This window comes from Diorhabda carinulata, unplaced genomic scaffold (assembly GCF_026250575.1).
Source record: "Diorhabda carinulata isolate Delta unplaced genomic scaffold, icDioCari1.1 Dcau_14, whole genome shotgun sequence".
NCBI lineage: Eukaryota > Metazoa > Arthropoda > Insecta > Coleoptera > Chrysomelidae > Diorhabda > Diorhabda carinulata.
This window is the reverse complement of record NW_026613959.1, coordinates 357,501-370,000: the sequence shown is the minus strand read 5'-3', so window position 1 is coordinate 370,000 and position 12,500 is coordinate 357,501. Positions and strand designations below refer to the sequence as shown.

The 12,500-nt window shown below is 38.2% G+C and overlaps 2 non-coding genes and 1 pseudogene across 2 annotated transcripts; all 3 read left to right on the top strand.

Annotated features, from left to right (window-relative positions):
* Positions 1-5,593: 5,593 nt before the first annotated feature.
* LOC130903199 (small subunit ribosomal RNA) lies at positions 5,594-7,515 on the top strand. The gene has a single exon (XR_009060606.1). It is a non-coding gene; the product is annotated as a small subunit ribosomal RNA (ribosomal RNA).
* Positions 7,516-8,630: 1,115 nt separating this feature from the next.
* On the top strand, positions 8,631-8,786 carry LOC130903167 (5.8S ribosomal RNA). Its single transcript, XR_009060575.1, has one exon. It is a non-coding gene; the product is annotated as a 5.8S ribosomal RNA (ribosomal RNA).
* Positions 8,787-9,507: 721 nt separating this feature from the next.
* The window catches only part of LOC130903149 (large subunit ribosomal RNA), a 7,061-nt pseudogene continuing 4,068 nt past the window's right edge, over positions 9,508-12,500 (top strand).

The following is a 12,500-nucleotide window of genomic DNA, read 5'->3' as shown; positions in this document are numbered from 1 at the left end:
ACTTTTATATAATATACCTCGAACGGCTTCTACATAAAAAAAATTTCCATTCAATTTACACAATTCAACTCTTTCGACAAGTTCCTATATCCTGCCGACCAGACACCAAACTTAATAGGGTTTTATAGACACTAGCGCCCTCTGCCGGCCAGTCACCGAACTTAACACTGTTTTATAGACACTAGCGCCCTCTGCCGGAGAGACGACAAACTGAACACGGTTTTATAGATACTAGCGCCCTCTGCCGGAGAGACGACAAACTAAACACCTTTTTATAGACACTAGCGCCCTCTGCCGGAGAGACGACAAACTGAACACGGTTTTATAGATACTAGCGCCCTCTGCCGGCCAGTTACCGAACTTAACACGGTTTAATAGACACTAGCGCCCTCTGCCGGCCAGAAGACAAACCAAACACAGTTTTATAGACACTAGCGCCCTCTGCCGGAGAGACGACAAACTAAACACCTTTTTATAGACACTAGCGCCCTCTGCCGGCCAGTCACCGAACTTAACACGGTTTAATAGACACTAGCGCCCTCTGCCGGCCAGAAGACAAACTAAACACAGTTTTATAGACACTAGCGCCCTCTGCCGGAGAGACGACAAACTGAACACGGTTTTATAGATACTAGCGCCCTCTGCCGGCCAGTCACCAAACTTAGGTAATTTCGTAATACTTTGTTTTTCATAATTATTACTATTTTCATAAAACTTTTATATAATACACCTCGTACGTTCATACATCGAGCGGCCATCTAATTTCATAATACTTTTTTTCCTTATTGTTAATATTTTCATAACACTTTTATGTCATACACCTCGGACGGCTTTTAAATACAAAACATCTCCACTCAATTTTCACAAATCATCTTTCTCGACAAATTGCTATATCGAGCGGAATTTAATTTCATAATACTTGTTTTTCATTATTATTTCTATTTTCATACAACTTTTATATAATACACCTCGTACGTTCATACATCGAGCGGCGATCTAATTTCATAATACTTTTTTTCCTTATTGTTAATATTTTCATAACACTTTTATGTGATAGATACACCTCGGACGGCTTTTAAATACAAAACATCTCCACTCAATTTTCACAAATCATCTTTTTCGACAAATTGCTATATCGAGCGGAATTTAATTTCATAATACTTGTTTTTCATTATTATTTCTATTTTCATACAACTTTTATATAATACACCTCGTACGTTCATACATCGAGCGGCGATCTAAATTCATAATACTTTTTTTCCTTATTGTTAATATTTGCATAACACTTTTATGTCATACACCTCGGACGGCTTTTAAATACAAAACATCTCCACTCAATTTTCACAAATCATCTTTCTCGACAAATTGCTATATCGAGCGGAATTTAATTTCATAATACTTGTTTTTTATTATTATTTCTATTTTCATACAACTTTTATATAATACACCTCGTACGTTCATACATCGAGCGGCGATCTAATTTCATAATACTTTTTTTCCTTATGGTTAATATTTTCATAACACTTTTATGTCATACACCTCGGACGACTTCTACATACAAAACATCTCCATTCAACTTCACAAATCATCTTTCTCGACAAGTTCCTATATCGAGCGGAATTTAATTTCATAATACTTGTTTTTTATTATTATTTCTATTTTCATACAACTTTTATATAATACACCTCGTACGTTCATACATCGAGCGGCCATCTAATTTCATAATACTTTTTTTCCTTATTGTTAATATTTTCATAACACTTTTATGTGATAGATACACCTCGGACGGCTTTTAAATACAAAACATCTCCACTCAATTTTCACAAATCATCTTTTTCGACAAATTGCTATATCGAGCGGAATTTAATTTCATAATACTTGTTTTTCATTATTATTTCTATTTTCATACAACTTTTATATAATACACCTCGTACGTTCATACATCGAGCGGCGATCTAAATTCATAATACTTTTTTTCCTTATTGTTAATATTTGCATAACACTTTTATGTCATACACCTCGGACGGCTTTTAAATACAAAACATCTCCACTCAATTTTCACAAATCATCTTTCTCGACAAATTGCTATATCGAGCGGAATTTAATTTCATAATACTTGTTTTTTATTATTATTTCTATTTTCATACAACTTTTATATAATACACCTCGTACGTTCATACATCGAGCGGCGATCTAATTTCATAATACTTTTTTTCCTTATGGTTAATATTTTCATAACACTTTTATGTCATACACCTCGGACGACTTCTACATACAAAATATCTCCATTCAACTTCACAAATCATCTTTCTCGACAAGTTCCTATATCGAGCGGAATTTAATTTCATAATACTTGTTTTTTATTATTATTTCTATTTTCATACAACTTTTATATAATACACCTCGTACGTTCATACATCGAGCGGCCATCTAATTTCATAATACTTTTTTTCCTTATTGTTAATATTTTCATAACACTTTTATGTGATAGATACACCTCGGACGGCTTTTAAATACAAAACATCTCCACTCAATTTTCACAAATCATCTTTTTCGACAAATTGCTATATCGAGCGGAATTTAATTTCATAATACTTGTTTTTCATTATTATTTCTATTTTCATACAACTTTTATATAATACACCTCGTACGTTCATACATCGAGCGGCGATCTAAATTCATAATACTTTTTTTCCTTATTGTTAATATTTGCATAACACTTTTATGTCATACACCTCGGACGGCTTTTAAATACAAAACATCTCCACTCAATTTTCACAAATCATCTTTCTCGACAAATTGCTATATCGAGCGGAATTTAATTTCATAATACTTGTTTTTTATTATTATTTCTATTTTCATACAACTTTTATATAATACACCTCGTACGTTCATACATCGAGCGGCGATCTAATTTCATAATACTTTTTTTCCTTATGGTTAATATTTTCATAACACTTTTATGTCATACACCTCGGACGACTTCTACATACAAAACATCTCCATTCAACTTCACAAATCATCTTTCTCGACAAGTTCCTATATCGAGCGGAATTTAATTTCATAATACTTGTTTTTTATTATTATTTCTATTTTCATACAACTTTTATATAATACACCTCGTACGTTCATACATCGAGCGGCCATCTAATTTCATAATACTTTTTTTCCTTATTGTTAATATTTTCATAACACTTTTATGTGATAGATACACCTCGGACGGCTTTTAAATACAAAACATCTCCACTCAATTTTCACAAATCATCTTTTTCGACAAATTGCTATATCGAGCGGAATTTAATTTCATAATACTTGTTTTTCATTATTATTTCTATTTTCATACAACTTTTATATAATACACCTCGTACGTTCATACATCGAGCGGCGATCTAAATTCATAATACTTTTTTTCCTTATTGTTAATATTTGCATAACACTTTTATGTCATACACCTCGGACGGCTTTTAAATACAAAACATCTCCACTCAATTTTCACAAATCATCTTTCTCGACAAATTGCTATATCGAGCGGAATTTAATTTCATAATACTTGTTTTTTATTATTATTTCTATTTTCATACAACTTTTATATAATACACCTCGTACGTTCATACATCGAGCGGCGATCTAATTTCATAATACTTTTTTTCCTTATGGTTAATATTTTCATAACACTTTTATGTCATACACCTCGGACGACTTCTACATACAAAATATCTCCATTCAACTTCACAAATCATCTTTCTCGACAAGTTCCTATATCGAGCGGAATTTAATTTCATAATACTTGTTTTTTATTATTATTTCTATTTTCATACAACTTTTATATAATACACCTCGTACGTTCATACATCGAGCGGCCATCTAATTTCATAATACTTTTTTTCCTTATTGTTAATATTTTCATAACACTTTTATGTGATAGATACACCTCGGACGGCTTTTAAATACAAAACATCTCCACTCAATTTTCACAAATCATCTTTTTCGACAAATTGCTATATCGAGCGGAATTTAATTTCATAATACTTGTTTTTCATTATTATTTCTATTTTCATACAACTTTTATATAATACACCTCGTACGTTCATACATCGAGCGGCGATCTAAATTCATAATACTTTTTTTCCTTATTGTTAATATTTGCATAACACTTTTATGTCATACACCTCGGACGGCTTTTAAATACAAAACATCTCCACTCAATTTTCACAAATCATCTTTCTCGACAAATTGCTATATCGAGCGGAATTTAATTTCATAATACTTGTTTTTTATTATTATTTCTATTTTCATACAACTTTTATATAATACACCTCGTACGTTCATACATCGAGCGGCGATCTAATTTCATAATACTTTTTTTCCTTATGGTTAATATTTTCATAACACTTTTATGTCATACACCTCGGACGACTTCTACATACAAAATATCTCCATTCAACTTCACAAATCATCTTTCTCGACAAGTTCCTATATCGAGCGGAATTTAATTTCATAATACTTGTTTTTCATTATTATTTCTATTTTCATACAACTTTTATATAATACACCTCGTACGTTCATACATCGAGCGGCGATCTAATTTCATAATACTTTTTTTCCTTATTGTTAATATTTTCATAACACTTTTATGTGATAGATACACCTCGGACGGCTTCTAAATACGAAAAAATGTAATTTCATAATACTTCTTTTTAATATTCACAATACATCTTTTATATATTTTCACTATACATCTTTATTAATGTTAATGTAGAAGGCGTACCGTTGTACAGCGCACATATATGTGTGGTGTATCGAAGTTGACGTCTCGTTAAATTTTAATAAACTCGTTATAATTTACGTAAAGACGTTGTTTCGGTCATTCCACATCGGTGGATTATATAGTTTTCTGAAAGGGTCCCCGTTCTCCTCCAATATATTAACGTATATTGCTAGCGGTTCCCTTTTTAGATATTATATCAATTTATCCACAAATTAAATATCTATTGCGAGATCGCGAATTTAGCTAGCGTTCTATCGTGAGCGATTCATAATGCGATCGTCTATGAAAAATATATATTATATTACACTTTTATATATATAATACACAATATTTGCGATAACTCTCATTATTCCGTGCGAGAATAAAAATTTCGTTCATTATTACCTAATGTATAAACCATGTCGCTTACAATCTAGCGAAGGGTAGAGATAATGTCGAAATTGTAGCCCGGTCGACGTAATCATCTAATTTTTCTCATTTCGATTAAATTTAGATAGATTTATAGTCGATTCGGTGAAATTTTATAAAATAAGAAAAAATATAAATAAAGCGTGGCGCTGAAAATTATATATTTTCAATAATAAGCGCAGCAAACACGCAAAAGAAAAAGTAAATAATAATGTGTTTATACACGAATATAGATGATTATTATATTATGTATAAATATAAAGTATATATGTAATATAAAAAACATCATCATAATTTATCCTCTTTTGGATATTGTTATTAAAACTTTTTCGATAATAGTTTTTTATTATAAAATATATATATATATATATAATAATAATAATAATAATATATATTATATATATTATAAAACACAGTTCCCTGGTTGATCCTGCCAGTAGTCATATGCTTGTCTCAAAGATTAAGCCATGCATGTCTCAGTACAAGCCAAATTAAGGTGAAACCGCGAAAGGCTCATTAAATCAGTTATGGTTCCTTAGATCGTACCCACATTTACTTGGATAACTGTGGTAATTCTAGAGCTAATACATGCAAACAGAGTTCCGACCGGAGACGGAAGGAGCGCTTTTATTAGATCAAAACCAATCGGTGGCGGGCTTGCTCGTCATCGTACAATTTGGTGACTCTGAATAACTTTTCGCTGATCGCACGGTCTCGCACCGGCGACGCATCTTTCAAATGTCTGCCTTATCAACTGTCGATGGTAGGTTCTGCGCCTACCATGGTTGTAACGGGTAACGGGGAATCAGGGTTCGATTCCGGAGAGGGAGCCTGAGAAACGGCTACCACATCCAAGGAAGGCAGCAGGCGCGCAAATTACCCACTCCCGGCACGGGGAGGTAGTGACGAAAAATAACGATACGGGACTCATCCGAGGCCCCGTAATCGGAATGAGTACACTCTAAACCCTTTAACGAGGATCAATTGGAGGGCAAGTCTGGTGCCAGCAGCCGCGGTAATTCCAGCTCCAATAGCGTATATTAAAGTTGTTGCGGTTAAAAAGCTCGTAGTCGAATCTGTGTCCCACGCCGCTGGTTCATCGTACGCGGTGTTAACTGGCGTGTCGTGGGACGTCCTGCCGGTGGGCTTAGCTCGCAAGGGCGGCCCAACTCAATCCCGCCGCGGTGCTCTTGACTGAGTGTCGAGGTGGGCCGGCACGTTTACTTTGAACAAATTAGAGTGCTTAAAGCAGGCCAAAATTTTGCCTGAATACTGTGTGCATGGAATAATGGAATAGGACCTCGGTTCTATTTTGTTGGTTTTCGGAACCCCGAGGTAATGATTAATAGGAACGGATGGGGGCATTCGTATTGCGACGTTAGAGGTGAAATTCTTGGATCGTCGCAAGACGGACAGAAGCGAAAGCATTTGCCAAAAACGCTTTCATTGATCAAGAACGAAAGTTAGAGGTTCGAAGGCGATCAGATACCGCCCTAGTTCTAACCATAAACGATGCCAGCTAGCGATCCGCCGACGTTCCTCCGATGACTCGGCGGGCAGCTTCCGGGAAACCAAAGCTTTTGGGTTCCGGGGGAAGTATGGTTGCAAAGCTGAAACTTAAAGGAATTGACGGAAGGGCACCACCAGGAGTGGAGCCTGCGGCTTAATTTGACTCAACACGGGAAACCTCACCAGGCCCGGACACCGGAAGGATTGACAGATTGAGAGCTCTTTCTTGATTCGGTGGGTGGTGGTGCATGGCCGTTCTTAGTTGGTGGAGCGATTTGTCTGGTTAATTCCGATAACGAACGAGACTCTAGCCTGCTAACTAGGCGTATTTCGACATCCCAAAGGCCCGTCGGTATTGAGTTTCGGCTCTTGCCGTTCGCGGTTTTTACTGTCGGCGTACAAATAATTCTTCTTAGAGGGACAGGCGGCTTCTAGCCGCACGAGATTGAGCAATAACAGGTCTGTGATGCCCTTAGATGTTCTGGGCCGCACGCGCGCTACACTGAAGGAATCAGCGTGTCCTCCCTGGCCGAGCGGCCCGGGTAACCCGCTGAACCTCCTTCGTGCTAGGGATTGGGGCTTGCAATTGTTCCCCATGAACGAGGAATTCCCAGTAAGCGCGAGTCATAAGCTCGCGTTGATTACGTCCCTGCCCTTTGTACACACCGCCCGTCGCTACTACCGATTGAATGATTTAGTGAGGTCTTCGGACTGAGCGCGGTGGCGTTTCGGCGTCGCCGATGCTTCGGAAAGATGACCAAACTTGATCATTTAGAGGAAGTAAAAGTCGTAACAAGGTTTCCGTAGGTGAACCTGCGGAAGGATCATTACAGAGTATTTGTTCGTTTTTAAACAAAAAAAAAAAAAACGAAATCAAGTCTGTATTAATTGTAAAAGAGAATTTTCTTCTACAAAATTATCGAACTCTTCAAAAGAAATTTATATATGTTATAAATTATATATATATATATATATATATATATTATAGATGTATATATATTGAAATCTTTTTTTAATTTTTACAAAATTCGAACAAGTTTCGAATAAAATTAAAAAAAAAAAGATAAATATAATTCATACGTCTATAAAAATATATTTACATATATAAATTTTTCCAATAAAAATATAACGAAAAATTTTTATCATAGTTTATAGAAGGCGTCGACGACGATGACGACACAACAATAACAACATATGTATTATTATATATTATAACGATTGACGGAACGATCATTAACAAAATTTCTTGTTAACTAAAAACGTTCTGATAAAGAATCGTTATTATAATAAACGAAAAATATATAGTTTATTGAAACGTCGTCTGTTGTCGTGTGTGTGTCTATATTTTTATGGATAAATTTTATTTCGTTTATTATATTATTACCTAAGTTTTTTATCGTTTGAAGGTAATACAAGAAAATATCGACAAGATTATATGTGATGATTATGTTATTGAGACATTTTCATCCGGGTACCTAAACGAAATTTAAGCACATGTCGATTCTATCGATATGTATAAAAATTCGTTTTAGAAATAATATTTTATGTATTATTTCGAAGGTGTTCGAAGATTTACGCCCGACCGTCGAAATTTGTATAAAACTTTCAAGATAAAAAAAAAACTGTAATAATATAAAGAGGAGGAATATATCGTGCGAGATATCTGTCTATGCGCGCCTCGTTTGTAATAAAACATGTGCAGCGGTTAAAATTTATCAGATATATCAAAGTACGATATTATAATTTCTCTAAAAGTTTCGAATAATTACCATTTATTATAATATATATATATATATATATATATATATATATATATAAAAAATGTCGTTATATAAATTTTCTATACGCGTATAAGATATTATAATAATATTATTAATTTAATAATAATCAAATATTAAAAATACGACGAATAGAATATGAGAAAACGACATAATAATAAAATGATTACCCTGAACGGTGAATCACTTGGCTCGTGGGTCGATGAAGAACGCAGCTAATTGCGCGTCAACTTGTGAACTGCAGGACACATGAACATCGACATTTCGAACGCACATTGCGGTCCTCGGATACTCGTTCCCGGACCACTCCTGACTGAGGGTCGTATCAATTTAAAAGACTGCTTAGAATTTAAAATTTTTCTATTTATTAAAGAAAAATAATGCCTAAGCGTGTTGGATGTGAAACAATAACGCACACTAATTAAGAAAAAACACATGCACATACAAACTTGTGCGTATTTTTTTTTGTATTTGTGCGGCATCCTAAAGTGCGAAAAGCAGCGTAAATTTTTATAGAAAAAGTTACGCAATTTTTGAACACAACCCGCTATACCATAAATTAATCGTGTATTTATATGAAATACATAAAATTTGTTTGGTAGAGAGTTATATTTATATATAATATATATATATTATACATATATACGACGTATATATAGTCGATAAATAAGTGTGTGTGTATATATAATATATTTATGATAAAATGATAACGCGGTCGTCGTGTCCGAGAGAAATAATAAAGTTTCGAAGACTGGACGTCTGACCAGTGTTTTATTTATATCATTTATACACACGGTATATCGACAAAATATATGAATTATATATATTAAAAATATTATATATGTATAAAGGCTGGTGGTGTGTTGCTGATGCTGATGCTGATGCTGATGCTGATGCTGATGCTGCTGCTGCCGACTCTTTAAATAAAAACAAATAATGTTATATTTCATATGAGAGATGATATTATTATTAAACACACGTTTTTTTTTATGATAGTTTGGCGAATTGTATTTAAATATTATAAGAGATATATTATAAATATATCGACCTCAGAGCAGGTGAGATTACCCGCTGAATTTAAGCATATTACTAAGCGGAGGAAAAGAAACTAACTAGGATTCCCTCAGTAGCTGCGAGCGAACAGGGAAAAGCCCAGCACCGAATCCCGTGGTCGATATCGGCCACCGGGAAATGTGGTGTTAGGGAGGATCCGTTTATCACGAGATCGTGCGGCGCGTCCAAGTCCTTCTTGAACGGGGCCACAGCCCATAGAGGGTGCCAGGCCCGTAGCGACCGTTGCCGATTGCGTGAGGATCTCTCCTGAGAGTCGGGTTGCTTGAGAGTGCAGCCCTAAGTGGGTGGTAAACTCCATCTAAGGCTAAATATGACCACGAGACCGATAGCGAACAAGTACCGTGAGGGAAAGTTGAAAAGCACTTTGAAGAGAGAGTTCAAGAGTACGTGAAACCGTTCAGGGGTAAACCTGAGAAACCCGAAAGGTCGAAAGAGGAAATTCATTCGCGTTTCGATAATTGAAGTTGAACGTTTGTATGACGGATATTGTTTGTGTTTCGGCATATTACAATAAATCGCGTTTTACGTTTTTCTAATCGATATCGAACGCGTGCACTTTTCCTCTAGTAGGACGTCGTGATCCGTTGGGTGTCTGTCTAAGACTCGAGGTGGTAGACCACTTGATTTTATTCGAATTCATGGGGACCCTCGATGTTCCGACAGACTCGCTCGACGGTAGAAATATGGCGCGGGGCCGCTAGATTAATTAGCGTTCGGCCCGTAGCAAGAGCGTTTCGTGTTTGACGGTAATCGGACATAATGCCGATTCTGTCCCGGAACGACTGTTGGTTACGGTGTTCTCGAACAGACCTCGTTTTGAAACGCCGATCAACGACGCTATCGATTTGGGTAATTTCAGGACCCGTCTTGAAACACGGACCAAGGAGTCTAGCATGTGCGCGAGTCTTTGGGAAATAACTAAACCTAAAGGCGTAATGAAAGTAAAGGTTTACCTCGCGTAGACCAAGGGAGGATAAGCGATTTGCAAATAAAAATTGTAAACGCTTCGCACTCCCGGGGCGTCTCGTTCTCATTACGAGAAGAGGCGCACCAAGAGCGTACACGCTGGGACCCGAAAGATGGTGAACTATGCCTGGTCAGGACGAAGTCAGGGGAAACCCTGATGGAGGTCCGTAGCGATTCTGACGTGCAAATCGATCGTCGGAACTGGGTATAGGGGCGAAAGACTAATCGAACCATCTAGTAGCTGGTTCCCTCCGAAGTTTCCCTCAGGATAGCTGGCGCTCGTAGCGTACGAGTTTCATCCGGTAAAGCGAATGATTAGAGGCATTGGGGTCGAAACGACCTCAACCTATTCTCAAACTTTAAATGGGTGAGATCTCCGGCTTGCTCGAACTTATGAAGCCGCGAGACTCGAATCAGAGTGCCAAGTGGGCCATTTTTGGTAAGCAGAACTGGCGCTGTGGGATGAACCAAACGTCGAGTTAAAGCGCCAAAATCGACGCTTATGGGATACCATGAAAGGCGTTGGTAACTTAAGACAGCAGGACGGTGGCCATGGAAGTCGGAATCCGCCAAGGAGTGTGTAACAACTCACCTGCCGAAGTTACTAGCCCTGAAAATGGATGGCGCTGAAGCGTCGTGCTTATACTCGACCGTCAGCGGCATGTGCGGTTCGCGTTTTGCGCGCGACCATGAAGCTCTGACGAGTAGGAGGGTCGCGGCGGTGTGCGCAGAAGGATTGGCCGTGAGGCCGTCTGGAGCCGCCGTCGGTGCAGATCTTGGTGGTAGTAGCAAATACTCCAGCGAGGCCCTGGAGGACTGACGTGGAGAAGGGTTTCGTGTGAACAGCCGTTGCACACGAGTCAGTCGATCCTAAGCCCTAGGCGAAAGCCGATGTTGATGTGGTGTAGCTTTATTTACTTACGTAAAAAGTTTGTACACACCCATCGGGCGAAAGGGAATCCGGTTCCTATTCCGGAACCCGGCAGCGGAACCGTCAAAAAGTCGGGCCCTCGCAAGAGAGTTCGTCGGGGTAACCCAAAAGGACCTGGAGACGCCGTCGGGAGATCCGGGAAGAGTTTTCTTTTCTGCATAAGCGTTCGAGTTCCATGGAATCCTCTAGCAGGGAGATATGGTTTGGAACGCGAAGAGCACCGCAGTTGCAGCGGTGTCCGGATCTTCCCCTCGGACCTTGAAAATCCAGGAGAGGGCCACGTGGAGGCTCGCGCCGGTTCGTACCCATATCCGCAGCAGGTCTCCAAGGTGAAGAGCCTCTAGTCGATAGAATAATGTAGGTAAGGGAAGTCGGCAAATTGGATCCGTAACTTCGGGATAAGGATTGGCTCTGAGGATCGGGGCGTGTCGGGCTTGGCGAGGAAGTGGGTCACGGCTGACGTGCCGGGCCTGGGCGAGGTGAAGTAATTGGAGCATCTCTCTTTCCTTCCTGGTTGGAGTTTGTGATAATTATGAATCCGAGTTCGGTCCCGTGCCTTGGCCTCCCGCGGAACCGTCTTGCTGCGAGGTTCCATATTACCTTAATCGGTATTTGGATATCCTCTTCGGCCGCCATTCAACGGTCAGCTCAGAACTGGCACGGACTAGGGGAATCCGACTGTCTAATTAAAACAAAGCATTGCGATGGCCCCAACGGGTGTTGACTCAATGTGATTTCTGCCCAGTGCTCTGAATGTCAAAGTGAAGAAATTCAAGCAAGCGCGGGTAAACGGCGGGAGTAACTATGACTCTCTTATGAGTGAATGAATATATTACTGCTCTCTTCAACGAAGCAGGGACTGGGAAGCCCAAAACGAAGGCAAACGGAAACCGCAGGGCCCCAGTCTTTAATAACAGGAACCATGAGCGTTCGTATAAATACAAAGTCGTCCAACGACGATATCGATCCGATCGAGCCGCTTTGGCGCGTGATATCCTAGACGGGAAACCGCTCTGGGGGGACGATATACTACCTGACATTGCGTCAATAGAGTCCGAGTACAGGG